Raw genomic sequence first — 16,320 nt, 5'->3', positions numbered from 1 at the left:
ATAAGCTGCATCTATAGTAAAAAGTTGGTCACACTTGTCAAACAGTATGTTTGACAAGTGTGACCAACTTGTCAGTCAGTTTTCCAAGCGATGCTACAGATCGCTTGGAAAACTTTAGCATTCTGCAAGCTAATTACGCTTGCAGAATGCTAAAAAAACGCGAAAAAAACGGAAAAAAAACGCAAAAAAAAAATGCGGATTTCTTGCAGAAAATTTCCGGTTTTCTTCAGGAAATTTCTGCAAAAAAATCCGCAACGTGTGCACATACCCTTAGTCTGTCATTGTTCTCACATTGTTCTTTACACAGATGTGCTACCAAGAATGATGACTTTTTACAAAAGATAAAAGATCATTTAATCAGACGAACAAGCATTTTGAGCGGTGTAAATGCACTCTCAATTATTATTATTATTATTATTATTAATTATTATAGCACCATTTATTCCATGGCGCTTTACATGTGAGGAGGGGTATATATAATAAAAACAAGTACAATAATCTTAAACAATACAAGTCATAACTGGTACAGGAGGAGAGAGGACCCTGCCCTCGAAGGCTCACAATCTACAAGGGATGGGTGAGGATACAATAGGTGAGGAGAGAGCTGGTCGTGCAGTGGTTTGGTCGATCGGTGGTTACTGCAGGTTGTAGGCTTGTCGGAAGAGGTGGGTCTTCAGGCTCTTTTTGAAGGTTTCGATGGTAGGCGAGAGTCTGATATGTTAGGGTAGAGAGTTCCAGAGTAGGGGTGATTCACGGGAGAAATCTTGTATACGATTGTGGGAAGAGGAGATAAGAGGGGAGTAGAGAAGGAGATCTTGTGAGGATCGGAGGTTGCGCGTAGGTAAGTACCGGGAGACGAGGTCACAGATGTATGGAGGAGACAGGTTGTGGATGGCTTTGTGTGTCATGGTTAGGGTTTTGAACTGGAGACTCTGGGTAATGGGGAGCCAGTGAAGGAATTAACATAGGGGAGAGGTCGGGAATAGCGGGGGGACAGGTGGATTAGTCGGGCAGCTGAGTTTAGAATAGATTGGAGGGGTGCGAGAGTGTTAGAGGGGAGGCCACAAATATCTTACTTCATGACAGGTGCCACTGTCAAATGATTTTTATTTCACCTGTATGTGATTTTGGCAATGATGACTGAATCTTTATGACTATTAAAATAATCTTTCTGTAGGGATTATTTATATGTGAGAATATGTATGCATTAAAGGGCAATTCTCAAGTGGTGATGTAATAGTGCTGGAAGAAAATAGCACAAACTACATGGTTCTGACACAGGAGACAATTGATGGTGAAATGATCAGACTTTGGTGTCATCTACCCAATTATATACGATACTTCATGTTCTGTTGAAAAATTTCAATAATGCATTGACATCCCTGGTGCCATCAATACAGTCAATAGCTAGAGAGCAAAATGTAAAAGGCCAAAGCCACATGTTAGGGAACACCAATTTATACAACAGTAAATAAAACTATTCAACTGCATACTAAGCATTTTCCAAACTGGACTGATGATGGTACCAGATTCTTCGCCAAGCTCTCTACTCACCCATCTTGCTCAATGAGCTCTACTAGGAAGGCAGATTAGTGGTATACTGACTTATTATGCCAATCTGCTAAATGATGCGCAGCTTCAGCTTTGAAAGAGTAGCCTATGTCTCCATTTTTTTATTATGGGTAGAACCACATAGAAACCAGCACTCATATTATTCCATTAAAAAATAATTTATTGTTCAGATTAAAAACATGAGTGATAAAGAGAAGCAACAAAAATGAGCCTGGATGCCTGATTAGATGTGCGTCCATTCTCTATCATTGTGACATATTTTTAATAATTTTTGTTGCTGCTCTTTGCCACTCATGTTTTTAATCTGAACAATAAATTTAATTTTTTATGTACTAATACGAATGCTGCCTCTATGTGGATTTACCCGTATTACTACAGGGCTAACAGGCTAAAACGTGATCCTCATCCATCTTCCATACCAACTGCAAGGTTGTCTGATGGACCATTAGTATCTATCTTTATTATAAAATGACATCTTGAAAATGAAATACAAGAACTCACATAAAATGTAACAACTAAAAGGTTACCTTTAACTTTCATCGTCCTTGATCTGTAAATGCAGGAGGTATCATTATGAACTGTATCTAGCTATACATTTACAAGTATAGGGTATTGTGCAGAATTGTACAGCCAGAAATTAATTAACCATAGTACTCTGCAAAGCTTTGGAGGTGGTGGTTAATTTAGAGAATCCACTTGGAAAGTACATTCTGCACTGTAATATAACTCGAAAACTGGATCTTTTTTTAAGTGCTTGTTATTAATCAGCAGTACAGAAGAATATATTAAACTTTGTAATAAATCTTATTTAGGAAAGTGACACATGCCATATTTTCTAGCAGTCTGTAAGGCGCCCCTTCCTTGGATTCTGCAGTCCTCTATGTCCGTCTGTGTGTACACGGGTAAGTAACACGGATGCCAACTGCCTACCAGGACGAGCTGTCCACTCGGCACAGAGATGATGGGGGGAGAAAACAGCCCAAAATATGCAGATTCCGCACATTTTTTATGGTTACATTACATCTGATACACAAATGTATGAAATGTAATTGTGATTTTTTTTCTGTAACACTAGGTATGCTTTAAAGTGTAACTGTCGCTTCATTTTTTTCATAACAGAACAAACCATGAAATTAATCTTTACTACATAAAAATGTTTATTTCTCTACTTATTAAACTCTTCTTATCCTCCCACCTGACTCCTGTAATGATCACTCAAAATGAATTCACTGAAAAAATTATAGAAAGTAAAAGATGACAACAGAGAATATTAGGTTTAAGGGAATCTGTCAGCAGGTTTTTGCTACCTCATCTGAGAGCAGCATAATGTAGGAAAAGAGACCCTGATTCCAATGGTGTATCACTTAGATTACTTACATTTAGCAATCAGTAATGATTCGCCGGCCCCCACCAGGCTCTCTATGTACATAGTCTATTGACAGTGAGCTGCTTATCAGAGGAAGGGGCGTGGTCGGACCATTTGGCACCAAGGAGCTAGTCTGTGGAGTGATAATCTCCTAGTTATAAAACATTCATTGCATGGAAACAACAGCACACAGGCTAATAAGTAACACATGTCTGAAATCTGTATCTCAGTCTTTATCTCCTGCTGTCCTCAGATTACATAGCAAAAACTTGCTGACAGATTCTCTTTAAGGAGGGATCACATTATAGCTGCTAAACATACAGGTCTGTCGATAAGGAATAGAGAATATGAGAAAACAGCAGCTGCAGAAAAAGAGTCATAAAGACTCTTCTGCTGCTTATAGTAAACGTATTATGCCACCCCAGTACAGGATTCACAGCAACACTGCTCAGTACAGCTGTACAATATCCTTCAAATTGCTGCAGCTTGTGACTGTGAGAAAGAGCTAAAGATAGGGGCATAAAAGACATAATAGCTGCAAGACTCTGCCCACTTAGGAGTAGTGTTAATGAAAAACTGACATTTAGTTATAGAGCATGCACATGAAAACACTGTTAGTAAATACAGGGTAGACTTATACAATGGCCAGAAACTGTCATATTGCTCATGTACACAACTTATTCTGAAAATTCACCAGAAAAGACAGGTACTCTTTTTTTTTAAGTCAATTTCTTTGAGTGAAACACTAAATATGAAATAAATCGTGAACATTGAGTTGGTAGGAAGACGAATAAATTGAGAGAACACTATCTGTCAGAATCCTTTTTGAGCTTGACCTTTTTCTGTAGCAGAATAGGTTTCTTCGGAGTGGAAAAGTACTTTTCAGGCTACAATTATTACAACTGTGCAAGGAATTAGACGCTTGAGTTCACTAAGAGCCTGTGGCCTGCTGTACTTTATTACTGGAGCTGTGACTTCCAGCTCTGTGACAGAGCTTCTGTCAGTGTTATTGATGATGGTGTCAGCTGGGCTGTGTCTCACAGATTTTCTCTCTAAACTTGCCCTCTGGCTACTAACTACATTTATAGTTACCCTCCTACTTGAGCTTTATGTATGTAAACAGGCTCACAAATCATTTCTGATGAATTAAAGAAATGAAACTGGCTCTTTTACAATGGTTTCAGAAAAGCCTGGAAAACTGGTTTACTGCAAGTGTAAATGATGCATTGCAATATTGGTGCAGAAAAACTATGGGTGGCAAATTTGGGGAAAATCAAATTGAAGGAGGTAATTAAAATATAATTGTTTCATTCGAAGATAAGATCTCAAGCAGATTGATATAGTATCACTCTGTACCACCAGATTTGTACAATGCAATAAGATGGCACCCTTGGATGTGTATAGGACATTACCTTGAGATGTCTATCTCTCTTCTATGGAGAACAACATGAATCGAATGTTCAGCTCAAGGAAAAAGCAGGCCACACCTTTATACGCACAGGATGCAAACAAACTGGGAAAAAAAATATTCTATTCATGTTATTTCCCATGGCTGTGTGTCCACTAGCTGGGCCCAGTCCTTCTCAGCCCTTATCCACATGCATGTCACTTGACAAATAGTAAGGTTTTAATATTAGAGTTAGGAACGTCCCAACTGGGGTCACCGTGAACTGGTGGGATGGCTTTTGCATTTTTTTTTGGTCAAGATTATGTTAACTATTCTATATTATTCTCATGCACTATTGCTTTTTATATATTTACTGCAGTGGATTTACTAATGTTTCTGTATTTTTTTCTGTACAGTGGTCAGTGTGAACATTCATTTACATGCTGCATGCACACCAGTTTGTATCCCAGTTTTTTGTTTTTTTTTTGGTACTAGAAACAACATATAGGCTCTAACTGTTCAGGATTTTTCGAGTTTTTTTCGCTATAATAACGCAATACAAAATGCTTAAAAAAAGCATACATATGCATCCCATCATTTACAATGCATTCCACAATTTTTGTGCATATGTTGCGTTTTTTTCCGCAAAAAAAACGCATCGCAGTAAAAAACGCAGCATGTTCATAATTTTGCAGATTTTTTTGCGGATTTCCCACTATATTATTGCATTGGGAACCTCCGGAAAAAAACGCAAAAAAAACCATGCAAAAAACAAGAGAAAAATGTGAAAAAAACGCATGCGGATTTCTTGCAGAAAATGTCCGGTTTTGTTCAGGAAATTTCTGCAAGGAATCCTGATATGTGCACATAGCCTTATGGGAAGCTGCTAAGCATACTGAGAATCAGCTAACCAGGAAGTTCAGATCTGACTCCATTTGAAAGTTAAGTCATTTACATTACGCACCTGGAAATATTTGGAATATTTCTTTTTTTTGAAGGACTAATTAAAACACATATGATGTTTTAAGTGATAGGTCCTTTTTGAATTTTATTGCCCTCCTTGGGTGTGGCACAGTTTGACTACGTTGGTCTCAAAAAAGGTATGTAACCCGGATTTAGAAAAGGGTTAAAATTATGAGGTGTGTGCATGAGCCCTTATACTTGTGAGGAAAATGGATGAACAAGAGGCCAAGGATACATAGTGACTGGTCAATTAACACAAATTTTCAGACAAGTTGTAAGGTGCCCAGGGTGTTAGCCACGGGAGAGCTGCTGCTTGCCACACCGTGGCACCCCACAAACAAACAGCTTCCCAGTCCATAAGTGTTGTGCTGTATACAGTGCATTGTACTCACTTGCAGGACAGAGGCCTTCGCTATCTCCATGTCCTCAGTTTCAGGACCAGCTGCACACACATCAGGGGACATCCGGTTAATTTTAACAAGTTCAACTTTACTGGACAATTCAAGTTCAAATCAGTCTTTAACATGCAGTATTAAGCACAGCACCCTCCGGTTTCAGTTTTGTCAACCCAGTACATTTCAAGCATCTTCTTATGCTCTGCTTGGACTGTCCCTACTTTAACAGCTCCTGTTAGCCCTAGGGATTTTCCGTCCCGCTCCGCAGTATTCCCAAGATTCGTTACATTTCTATCACATGGTTCCCCGTCCAGTTTCCTCTGTATGGAAGGGATTAAGGCATACTCTCCAGTGCCTAGTTTGGGCCATAGGTCCCGGACGAAGCAGGAAGGTCTGAAGGAAATTTAGTACACCTCATGCTGCCAGAATAATATGTGTACTCCACATGCTTCCAGCCTACTGCACCTTTAACTTGCCCTTCACACGAACCTCACACTCTAACTAAACCAGGAAGTAATTCCTCCTTTTACTTGACCTGTGCTCCCTCCCACGCCAAGATGGTCCCAAACATTTAACTAAGTCTTAACTCAGTCTGCCCCAGTATTCTGTTGCTGGGTAAAGTTAACTTTTCATTTACTTAACTATAGTCACTATCTATCTCTATTAGTGATGAGCGAATATACTCGTTACTCGAGATTTCCCAAGCACGCTTGGGTGTCCTCCAAGTATTCTTTAGTGCTCGGAGATTTAGTTTTCTTCGCCGCAGCTGAATGATTTACATCTCTTAGCCAGCTTGATTACATGTGGGGATTCCCTAGCAACCAGACAACCCCCACATGTACTTATGCTGGCTAACAGATGTAAATCATTCAGCTGCGGCAAGAAAAACTAAATCTCCGAGCACTAAAAAATACTCGGAGGACACCCGCATACAGATCGCATACGGGTTCCATCTCACAACTTAAATTGAAGCCTCCCATGTCAAAATTCTATGTAACTGTGACCAAAAAAATCCTACAGGATTGGATTTTTTTCAACAGTTGCATCACAATCGCAATAGATTGTGGGACACAACACAATTCCATTAGCAATCATTACATTTGATGCTGCAATGCAACTCTATGATTTTCATGTTGTACACATGACAATTTCTTGCCATACTATTAATCATGCCTGGGCAAAGTGCGGCCCACGGGCCACATCCAGCCCTCTAGCTGTCTCAGTCCCGCCCGCGGACTGAGACAACCGTGGGGCTGGAAATCAGAGGTCCACGGGCTGCACAGTGTCTGCCCGCTTGCTGTCTCCATGTGCAGCTCTGCGCTGCGCCCGCCGCTAACTCCTTTGGTGGAGGAGGGGCCTCCGGCCACTTCCTCCGCCAGTCAGCATGTGAGCTGAGGCAGGGAAAGAAGCAGAGCGCCAGGGAATGGGACTGAGGTGAGTATGCGGAGTTTTTTTCTCTCATGTGTATGGGCTGTTTGAGTGGGCATGGGGAGGCTATGGGGGTGTGACATGGTGCAGCACACATGGGGCGACATGATGCAGCACACATGGGGCGACAAGGTGCAGCACACATGGGGCGACATGGTGCTGCACACATGGGGCGACATGGTGCTGCACATGGGGGTGACATGGTGCTGCACATGGGGGGTGATATGGTGCTGAATATAGAGGTGACATGCTTCACGTGGGGAGGCTATGGGGGCGACATGCTGCACATGGGGAGGCTGTGTGGGGCTCATGCTGTATATAGGGAGGCTGCGTGGGGCTCATGCAGTGTATACAGGGAGGCTGTGTGGAGCTCATGCAGTGCATATAGGGAGGCTGTGTGGGGCTCATGCAGTGTATATGGGGAGGTTGTGTGGGGCTCATGCTGCATATGGGGAAGTTGTGTGGGGCTCATGCAGTGTATATGGGGAGGCTGTGTGGGGCTCATGCCGCATATAAGGGGCTGTTGGGGGCTCATACGATATACAGAAGGGGCTGTGCTCGGGTTCAAACGATATATAGGGGGATGTCAGCATACTTAATTCTGCTCATTAAGTTATACAATTAATATTAATACATTTATCAATAATATAATAATTATAATATATTGATATTAATATTAGGCAGAATTAATTTCGGCCTATTGGTTTGGCCCTCCACAATGGTCATGGTCTCTTATGTGGCCCCTCAGGTAAATGAGTTGCCCACCCCTGCTATTAATGCATCATGTATTTAATAATGAAAAAGAAAAACATCCAAGAGAAAGTCATCATCTTTTTATAGAGGGAATAGCACTGAAGCATTTTAACCATCAAGATTTGCTTATATAAAGAAACATGAAAAATGGCAATAAGTGTTTATTCTCTGAAATGTTAGTTTTGCTTTAGCTGTTTCCATGCATATGAAAACAAGAGCACAATCACAGTTCCATCTCTTGCAATTATACAAATACCGGCTTACGGTGATTGAAAGTCTGAATATGTAGACAACGACTGTGATTGCATAACAGATAAGAGACATCTGTATTAAATACGCCATGTATTATAAAAATCTCCTCTATGTAGCTTACTGCTAAATCATTCAGTTTTTGCTTCTATAAAGTCGTAAGAAGAGCATTTTTCAGGAACTAGAGATAAGAGATTACAAGGACCGGATGCAGCGTGTCCGATTATTACACCAGAAAACAATTGGCTATTGGAGAATGTTTCCCAGTTCACAGCTGCAATACAGAGATAGGAGGATATAGATTTTAATCCGATTCCTGATCAGCCCCTGCGTTTTATTACATGCCAAGCCCCGAAGGACATTGCAGGCATACAATACCTCAATGTCTTAGAAGAATGACAATAGAAGGAGCTGCACAACCCAGATTATATTGGAATTCCTTCAGGAATTCCAATAATAATAGTCAGGATGCTTAAGGATCAAATTAGCCTCTTTATTGATAGCCTCAATTCTGTGATAATATTGGTGCTCTTGCATAGAATAATTAGCCTCTGTATATTTACCATGAAATTTGCATGTCATGTTTTTCCTGTTAGCAAAGCAAGCAATCAATTTGTATTGACACAGAGGAAAGGAATTCACTTGTAGTTGCTGAATTAGAGAATTTATATACACTCTGGGTATCCAAGGTTACTAATTACAAAAAAACTGTGTGATAAATTTATACTTATACATATATGTGCACAATAGTGTTTGTATGTGTGCATATATATACAGCTCTGGCAAAAATTAAGAGACCACTGCAAAATTTTCAGTTGGTCTGATTTTTCTTTTTATAGGTATATTTTTGAGTAAAATGTAAACTGTTCTTTTAGGCTACTTTCACACTAGCGTTAACTGCATTACGTCTCAAAACGTCTTTTTTTCAAAAAAACGCATCCAGCAAAAGTTTTTGCTGGATGCGTTTTTTCCCCATAGACTTGTATTGGCGACGTATTGCGACGGATTGACATACGTCGTGTACGTTTTACGACGTATGCGTCGAAATTTGGCGACACGTCGTCTCAAAAAAACGTTGATTGTAACGTTTTTTGTCTCCGCCTAAAAAACGTGTCGCGACGCATCCTGCGGCATACGTCGTTGGCTGCAATGGAAGCCTATGAGCGACGGATGCGTCGGGACACGTCGTACGACGCAATACAGCGCTGCAATACGTTTTTTTTACACTGAGCATGCTCAGAAGCAGAATTTTGTTGCCAATTGGCCAGACACCCCCAAATCTATATAAACCTGGCCTGGGCCTTCAACCCCACATATGCCTGCAAGACCCAGAGAGGAGAAGACTGCCAGCAAGACCCCAGCCAGCAACAGGACCCCAGCCAGCAACAGGACCCCAGCCAGCCACAAGACCCCAGCCAGCCACAAGACCCCAGCCAGCCACAAGACCCCAGCCAGCCACAAGACCCCAGCCAGCCACAGGACCCCAGCCAGCAACAGGACCCCAGCCAGCCACAGGACCCCAGCCAGCCACAAGACCCCAGCCAGCCACAAGACCCCAGCCAGCCACAAGACCCCAGCCAGCCACAGGACCCCAGCCAGCCACAGGAGCCAGCCACAGGAGCCAGCCACAGGACTCCAGCCACCATAGAGCCAGTGTGAGTATTGCAATTTTTGTGTGCATCTGTGTGCCTGTGCATTTCTGTGTGTATGAGGTACTACTGACTACAGCAAGAGCTTAAAACCTGAAGAGAACCTGAGGCCTGCCATCGTCCTGCACCAGCCAGTGCAATGCTAGAGTCCAGATCCACCATGATGCCAGCCACTGTGAAGACCTGGAGCTCCAGCCAAAGGATTGTCAGCCTTTTGTATGTGTGTGTGTGTGTATGCGTCTTCTGATTGGGTTCACCTTTCTGCCTTTGTTGTACATATGTGTATTTGCATAAAGCTATGTGCGTGCATGTGTATGTGTGTACGGCTGTGTGCTTTTGTATCATGTGCCTGCACCTTATTATGCCTTTGCCAATCTTATGCCTGTTCATGTGGGAGGGTATGTGTCAATGTTCAGGATTGCATCAGGATTTGGTCAGGATTTTCCATCAGTATTTGTACGCCAAAATCAGGAGTGGGTGATAAAAGCAAAAGTGTGCCTGTTTTCCTATTATACTTTCCCTCTTGTTACACTCCTGGTTTTGGCTTACAAATACTCAGGGGTGGGATTCAAATTTTTAACAACAGGTCCTCTAAGTCGCGGCGGCCGGAATTTTGGCCACGCCCATTTTCAATAACCCCGCCCATACTAATAAGCCACGCCCAGTGGCACGATTCATATTTTTTGAAGCAGTTTGTCTCCCTTAATGACAAGAATACGTTGTGACATACGGTATTAAAGTCATTCAAAGAAACAAACGACTAAAGCAAATGTACTGCACAGGACAATTGTCCGTGTACAAGGTGCTTTAGCTGATCAGTCCACAACATCCTTAGTTAAATTACTAAAGTAGAAGTGTCAGTGCCGGCCGTAAAGCACAGCACAGCGGTGACGTCACCGCTGTGCTCTGCTTTTACTTTACGGCCGGCGCTCACAGTCAGTGCGGGAAGCAGACATCGGGGGACGTGACAGACATCAGAAGGTGAGTATGTAGTATTTGGGGTTTTTTTAGATTTACAATGGTAACCAGGGTAAACATCGGGTTACTAACCACGGCCCTGCGCTTAGTAACCCGATGTTTACCCTGGTTACAAGCGAACACATCGCTGGATCGGTGTCACACACCCCGATCCAGCGATGACAGCGGGAGATCCAGCGACGAAATAAAGTTCCAAACGATCTGCTACGACGTACGATTCTCAGCGGGGTCCCTGATCGCTGCTGCGTGTCAGACACAGCGATATCGTATGGATATCGCTGGAACGTCACGGATCGTGCCGTCGTAGCGACAAAAGTGCCACTGTGAGACGGTACCCTTACTGTAGGTGATCAATGTGGCGAGACGCTGCAGAGAAGCGAGTGCAGCCCTAGCCTCCTGTGATGCCACGTGTGAGACCACCTCAAATGAAACCGTGCACTCTGAACTACGCAAAACAAATCCCCCAAACTATACGGTGGAATTGCTTCCCCACCTTCATTTTACCTCACTGTGAACTTTTTTTTTCCTGGTTTTTCAGGACATTATATGGTAAAATGGGCTCATTCAGAACTAAAACTTGTCCTGCAAAAAAAGAAAAACAAAACCCCAAGCCCTTACAAAGGCTCCTGAAAGGTGTGGCAGAAAAAGAACAATAGCTGCAACATGAAGGGGTTAATCACCATGATTTGCAGATATTTTGGGTGCATTACAAAGGTTGCAAAAGTGTAAAGACAAGAAGAGCTGCAGAGTGTCAAATAATTGGAGATGGCACAGAACTGCAGCCGTTATAAAGGTGCCGTTACACTGAGCAACTTACCAGCGATCGCGACCAGCGACGTGATCGCTGGTAAGTTGCTGTGTGGTCGCTGGGGAGCTGTCACACAGACAGCTCTCTCCAGCGACCAAGCGACTTCGGCATCGCTGAAACTGTCTTCAGCGATGCCGAAGTCCCCATGTAAAAAAAAAAAACACTACATACGCACCTTCTGTCGTCCTTCATGTCCCCTGGAGCTTGCCGTACTGACTGTCTCAGCGCCGGCCGTAAAGCAGAGCCCAGCGGTGAACCTGCAGTAACAGCGGTTCACCGCTGGGCACCGCTGTTACGGCCGGCCGGCGCTGAGACACAGTCAGTGCGGCAAGCGCCGAGGGACATGAAGGACGACAGAAGGTGCGTATGTAGTGTTTTTTTTTTTTTACATGGGGACTTCGGCATCGCTGAAGACAGTTTCAGCGATGCCGAAGTCGCTTGGTCGCTGGAGAGAGCTGTCTGTGTGACAGCTCCCCAGCGACCACACAGCAACTTACCAGCGATCACGTCGCTGGTCGCGATCGCTGGTAAGTTGCTCAGTGTAACGGCACCTTTAGAGGGAGCTGATAATAACAGCATGGCCACCTCTCCAGCACAAGCCTGGCCTGATGGGAGGCTACAGGCTGCACAGCTGCGGTACTTGTGTGAGGTGAATGCCTGTGTGCTGAGGGGAACAATACAGCGACACTTCAACCGCACCCGGCTGTGCCTTCCTAGGGAGTGGGGACTGATTTTGTGATCACATCACTGGACTCACCGGCATTTCTTTACACTCCACAGACTCACATCTCCCTCTCTCCTGTCTGCTCCTCCCACATGAGTCACAGTCACACTTCACTGAGCTCGCTGAATCTGATAGGCTGCAGGTGCCAGACAAGGAAGGAAAAAAAAAAAAAGATTTGGTTCACTCACGCTGCAGAGCCGGCTCACATCGTTCACAGCAGGGAGCCGGCTCTTTGTGTCAGCTCCTTCATGAACGACACATCACTACCTTCTTCCACGATCGGGTCCCGCTCCTCCCGGGGTGAACAATCCCCACCAGCAGCACAACAACCCGTCCGGGGGCGGTCCGGGGGCGTGGTAACCATTTTCAATTACCGGAACGCTGGCAGATAGAAATTTTAGTAAACGGCTGCCCCGTACCGGGTCGTACCGGCTGAATCCCACCCCTGCAAATACTGATGGAAAATCCTGACCAAATCCTGATGCGATCCGGAATGTGGACACATACCATGCATGTTTGTGTGCGTCTTGTTGATTGCATGTGCATTTGTCCATGCTTTAATTGGTTAATTGCCTTTTTCTGATGTATTGACTGTATAGTGGTCTGTGCAGCTTGTGGTTTGAATGTGTGAGTGTGGTGTTTTTTTTCTATTTAAAAGTGTTGATTTTATTTTACTGTTAAAACCATTTGCAGTTGATGTACTTGTATTTAAAATAAAGAGCATGTCAGCTCCTAATTGTGATTTAAAAAAAAAAAAAGAGAGAAAAAAAAAGAAAATAATAAAAAGTTTGTTAAAAAAAATGTCCGTAGTATCATTTCATAAAGGTAAATTTAAAACTTTAAAACTGGTGTATGTACCAATGGTTACACATACAATACAGAGTTGGTTGAGGGCTTATTTTTTAATAAAGGTTATACTGTAAAGGTTTTTTTTAGGGGGGGGAGGTGATTTTTTTAAATAAAATGTGGCAAATATATTTTTGCATGGTGGGTTAACATTTCAAAGTGTTATTTTTTGGGACATGGAAATGAATGCTATAACGTGCAACTTTTTTGGGAAGTTTTGGTGTTCACCTGTAATGAACATTTCTGACATCATTTTTGCAGGGTGTTTATCGTTAAACATTACCTAGTTCAGGGGGTGGTCTAACTATAAATCAATTATACATATTACAGATACACCAGGACCGCAGCCACTGACCAGCCCACCAGGACCACAGCCACAAATCTTTCAAAGTAAGTTTTGAAGACCCCAATCTGCTACTTCAATGTGTAGAGCAGATTGCAAGTGTCTTTTAACTTACAGAGACACCAGGACCACAGCCGCCGCCTGTCAGCCCAGGACCAGCCCACCAGGACCACAGCCACAAATCTTTCAAAGTAAGTTTTGAAGACCCCAAATCTGCTGCTTCAATGTGTAGAGCAGATTGCAAGTGTCTTTTAACTTACAGAGACACCAGCACCAGAGCCACCGGCCTTGCTTCCACAACAATGTCCTCTTCTGACAGCCCTCCTCCACAGCAACAGCGTGTATCGGTAAGTTAACACAAATTTTTTTTTTTTTTTATTTACTTTTTTTTTTATCACTACATGCATAAATTATGTTTCAACAGGAAGCTGAATCAGATGAGGAGCTGTCAGAAGGGGGCGAGACGGGTGGAGAGATGCAAGTGGAGGAGGAACCAAGTGTAAGTAGTGGTGAAACAGTTGCTTCGCACATCACACTGCACCATACACAAAACAGATTTTCATACATAACTAAACACAGAAAATATATGCCTACATTACTGAGAATTTGTTTCCTTTATTTCAGGCTGCTGCTGCTGCTGCTCCTGCTGCTGCCGCTGAAGGTTCTCCCAGACACTCCCAGAGTCGGCGGACTCGTCGCCGCGGTCGGCCATCAGTGAGTTTTTTTTTTGGGGGGGAGGGGGATTCTATTGGTACTTTAGTGTTTCAGTGTACTAATTTGTACCAGCATGGCTACCACAGCATCTTGCAGCAGCATGCTATTCCATCCGGTTTGCGTTTACTTGGACCATCATTTATTTTTCAACAGGACAATGACCCCAAACACACCTCCAGGCTGTGTAAGGGCTATTTGACCAAGAAGGAGAGTGATGGGGTGCTACGCCAGATGACCTGGCCTCCACAGTCACCAGACCTGAACCCAATCGAGATGGTTTGGGGTGAGCTGGGCCGCAGAGTGAAGGTAAAAGGGCTAACAAGTGCTAAGCATCTCTGGGAACTCCTTCAAGATTGTTGGAAGACCATTCCCGATGACTACCTCTTGAAGCTCATCAAGAGAATGCCAAGAGTGTGCAAAGCAGTCATCAAAGCAAAAGGTGGCTACTTTGAAGAACCTAGAATATAAGACATATTTTCAGTTGTTGCACACTTTTTTGTTAAGTATATAATTCCACATGTGTTAATTCATAGTTTTGATGCCTTCAGTGTGAATTTACAATTTTCATAGTCATGAAAACAGAAAAATCTTTAAATGAGAAGGTGTGTCCAAACTTTTGGTCTGTACTCTATGCTATGATGACAGGTTGGGCAAATTAGGCTGATCTCCATACTGCCCTCTCACTTTTTTTCTTTCGTGTCAATTACCTCAGTTTTGTCCATTTGTTAATGCCGTTTCCAATTGCCAGTCCTTTAGTTCAGCTAGACCTAGCTTTGGCTTGTATTTTCACCAAGGAATTGTCTCTTGTTGAAGGCCATGAGTGGTCACACCATATATTGATTTGACTTAGATTTCTCTTTTGTTCATTCACTTTGTATTTTGTTAATGGGTAAATGACATGCAACTGCTTTTTTTTCTTCCATTGGTCATTTTTAATGTTATATTACATGCTGCAGACAATACTGCGCTGGCATACTGCGCACTATTTTCTGCAGCATGTAATTTTGGTTTTCTTGGCGGACATTCCACTGCTTTTTTACACCGGTTTCATGCTGGTTTTATTGTGTGTCCCGTCCTTAAAAAAAAATTAACAGTGCCATATTGAAACTTGTTGGTCTGTGCAATTTTTTCTAACATTTTTTTTTTTTTTAACCCCTTCCCGACATGTGACGGTATAGTACGTCACATGTCGGGACCCCCGCTTTGATGTGCGCTCCGGCGGTGAGCGCACATCAAAGTCGCGACATGTCAGCTGTTTTTTACAGCTGACATGTGCGCGCAATAGCGGCGGGTGAAATCGCGATCACCCGCCGCTATTAACTAGTTAAATGCCGCTGTCAAACGCAGACAGCGGCATTTAACTACCGCATCCGGCCGTGCAGCCGGATATGAGCGCATCGCCGACCCCTGTCACATGATCGGGGGTCGGCGATGCTCCTCCATTGTAACCATAGAGGTCCTTGAGACATCTATGGTTACTGATCCTCGGCAGCTGTGAAGCGCCACCCTGTGGTCGGCGCTCACAGCACACCTGCATTTTAGCTACATAACAGCGATCTTATGATCGCTGTTATGTAGCAGAGCCGATCGGGCTGTGCCTGCTTCTAGCCTCCCATGGAGGCTATAGAAGCATGGCAAAAGTAAAAAAAAAAAGTTTTTAAAAATGTGAAAAAAATAAAAAAAACATAAAAGTTTAAATCACCCCCCTTTCGCCCCAATCAAAATAAATCAATAAAAAAAAAAAAAAACCTACACATATTTGGTATCGCCGCGTTCAGAATCGCCCGATCTATCAATTAAAAAAAAGCATTAACCTGATCGCTAAATGGCGTAATGAGAAAAAAAATCGAAACGCCAGATTTACGTTTTTTTGGTCGCCACGACATTGCATTAAAATGCAATAACGGGCGATCAAAAGAACGTATCTACACCAAAATGCTATCATTAAAAACGCCAGCTCGGCACGCAAAAAATAAGCCCTCACCTGACCCCAGTTCACGAAAAATGGAGACGCTACGAGTATCGGAAAATGGCGCAATTTTGTTTTGTTTTGTTTTTTGCAAAGTTTGGAATTTTTTTTCACCACTTAGGTGAAAAATAACCTAGTCATGTTAGGTGTCTATGAACTCGTAGTGACCTGGAGAA

Source organism: Ranitomeya variabilis, chromosome 5 (genome assembly GCF_051348905.1).
Source record: "Ranitomeya variabilis isolate aRanVar5 chromosome 5, aRanVar5.hap1, whole genome shotgun sequence".
In the NCBI taxonomy this organism is placed as follows: domain Eukaryota; kingdom Metazoa; phylum Chordata; class Amphibia; order Anura; family Dendrobatidae; genus Ranitomeya; species Ranitomeya variabilis.
This window is presented reverse-complemented; position numbering follows the sequence as displayed.